Below are 2,500 nucleotides of genomic sequence, written 5' to 3'. Positions count from 1 at the left end.
ACTGGGTATGCTGGTGGGTTGGGGGGGGGGGGGTACAAGTGTTGATGGAATGGTGGGTTAGTGGGTTTGGTGGTGTCGGGCGCCTCCTGTTAGGCCCTTAAATCTCTTGGAGAAATTGAAGAAGGAATTGGATTTGTCTTGGAGGAGGAGGAGGAGGATGTACAAGAAGAGGAGGAAAGGGAGGAAGAGGTAGTGGAAGAGGAGGAGGAGGAAGATGAAAAGAAGGAAGGAGAAGAGAGAGAGGAGGAGACAACGGAGGAGAAGGAAGAGGAATAAAGAGAGCAGTAGGAAGAGAGGAGAAGATTAAGAAAAGGGGGAAGGTATTTCCTTTGTGCTTGACCCGAGTTGGCGAAGTGAAGGAAGCGGTACTTATCGTTGTCGTTATAAAATCGCCCGTTTTGCAACTTGATCATTGTGAATAGATAAATTGAAGGGGGATTTTACACCCTTAAAAAAAAGAAAAAGAAAAAAGTTCTCGAAGGAAGGCTTGTATATATTTCTCGAGAGAGACGATAAACGTTATGGAAAATAAATAGATGAATAAATGAATAGTTAAATAGAGGGGGTGGAAGGGAGTGGAATGGTCAATTTTCTTGGGAGTGGCAGCCGGCGATAAAGTTATTGGTGGCATTAGAAGGCGGGTGAAGCCTAATTTGACGGCCTCTCTGGTGTGAGGGAGAGGGGGACGGAGGGGGGGGGGGGCTAGAGAGAGGGAGAGAGAAGGGGGGAAAGGGTGAGGAAATGATAAAGGAAGAGGAATGGAGAGAGGGAGAGGGAGAGAGAGAGGGGAAATGAGAGAGGGAGAGGGAAAGGATTTGAGAGGGAGAGAAATAGGTACGGGAGTAGAAATGAGAGAGGGAGAGGGAGGGGAAATGAGGAAGGGAGAGGAGGAATATGAAAAAGGGGGAAAGGGATGGGTAAATACCCGATACGGAGTGTATGGGAAAGAAGAGAAAGAGAAAGAGAGAAAAGTGGCGGGGCGGGGAGAAAGAAGGGGAGAGGGAGGGGGAGAGGGGGGAGTGGTGCCGGGGAAAGTTAAGACGGGGACGAAAGGTAGAAAGAAGATGGGCAGGGGAAAGGGGAAGTGAAGAGCCGGGCGATGAGGAAGCAACGGAGAAGGAGAGGAAGAGAAAAGAGGAAACTGTCCAAGAAGAGTGAATAGGGAAGGGAGAAGGAATTGGAGTGGGGAAAGGGGAGAAGAAGGGCAGGGAGAGGGAGGGAGTTGGAGGGCTGGGGAGAGAAGGGAGGCGTGACTAGGTTGGGCGTGATAAGCCGAGATTTGGAAGAATCGGAGGCTAAGTTTGCATTCAAAATCCGCGTGGTGGTGATGGTAGGGGGGGGGGCAACTTGTAGCAGCAGTGGTGGCGAAGGATTTTTACTTCAAAAAGGTCCTCCTGTCTCTATGTATGTGTCTGCATCTGCCTGTCTGTCTGTTTGTCGGTCTGTTTACCAATCTATTTATGTATGATCTATTTATCTATCTATCAGTTGATCGATATCTATCTATTTGTCTTTTACTTCCATCAGGGACGATACTAACATTTTGCCTTGGGAGTGTTTTTTCTTTTTTTAAGGGGGGCAGGGTTGACATTTTCATGCTTTCCCGACGAAAATTCTTTAAAGACGTGAATATGAAAGCTTCCAGAAAAGATTTTAGTCCTCGGGTCTTCAGCGAAGAAAAATGATGCATAGCCGGGCCTGGAAGAACCTGCTCTATCAAGTTATTTACGTTGAAAAGTTTTCAAGTCAACACAAACCGTGCTTGTTATTATAGCGAACTGTCAGATTTTGCGCGACGAAAGTGGGATTTTTTTTTAGGGATGGGGGGAGAGGTGTTATCCCCCCCCCCCACGAGATCTCTTTCTCCATACCTGTGTATTTCTGTCTCTCTCTCTCTCTCTCTCTCTCTCTCTCTCTCTCTCTCTCTCTCTCTCTCTCTCTCTCTCTATCTATCTTTCTATCTCTCTCTCACTCACTTCCTCTCCCTCTCCCCCTCCCCTTCCCTCTTTCTCTCCTCTCCCTTCTCCTCTCCCTCACTCTCACTGCCCTCATCTCCTCTCCATCCCCCTCTCTCTCTCTCTCTCTCTCTCTCTCTCTCTCTCTATCTCTCTCTCTCTCTCTCTCTCTTTCTCTTTCTCTCTTTCTCTCTTTCTTCCTCCCTACCTCACTCCCCCCCCTCCCTCTCTCCCTGTCTCCTCCCCTTCCCCCTTCCCCCTTCCCCTCCCCCTTCCCCTTCCCCTCCCCCTTCTCTCCCCTCCCCACCCCTTTGTCTGTTTCTCTCTCTCTCTCTCATTTTCTCTCACTGTCATTCTCAGTCTTTCTCTCATGTCAAGGCCGACGATGAAATTGCAATCAAATGTCTTCCAGAATCGCTGATGTTTTATTCAGACTGTCCAATACGTCTGGGAAGTGTTGAAACTGAAAGGAGACTGAAAAGATAAGATAAAGAAGACGCGGCGAGAGTGTCGAAATTAGTTTGGCGACGACAAAATAAGATTTT

Source organism: Penaeus monodon, chromosome 41 (assembly GCF_015228065.2).
Source record: "Penaeus monodon isolate SGIC_2016 chromosome 41, NSTDA_Pmon_1, whole genome shotgun sequence".
Lineage (NCBI taxonomy): Eukaryota > Metazoa > Arthropoda > Malacostraca > Decapoda > Penaeidae > Penaeus > Penaeus monodon.
The sequence above is the reverse complement of the archived record's forward strand: the minus strand, read 5'-3'. Positions refer to the sequence as shown.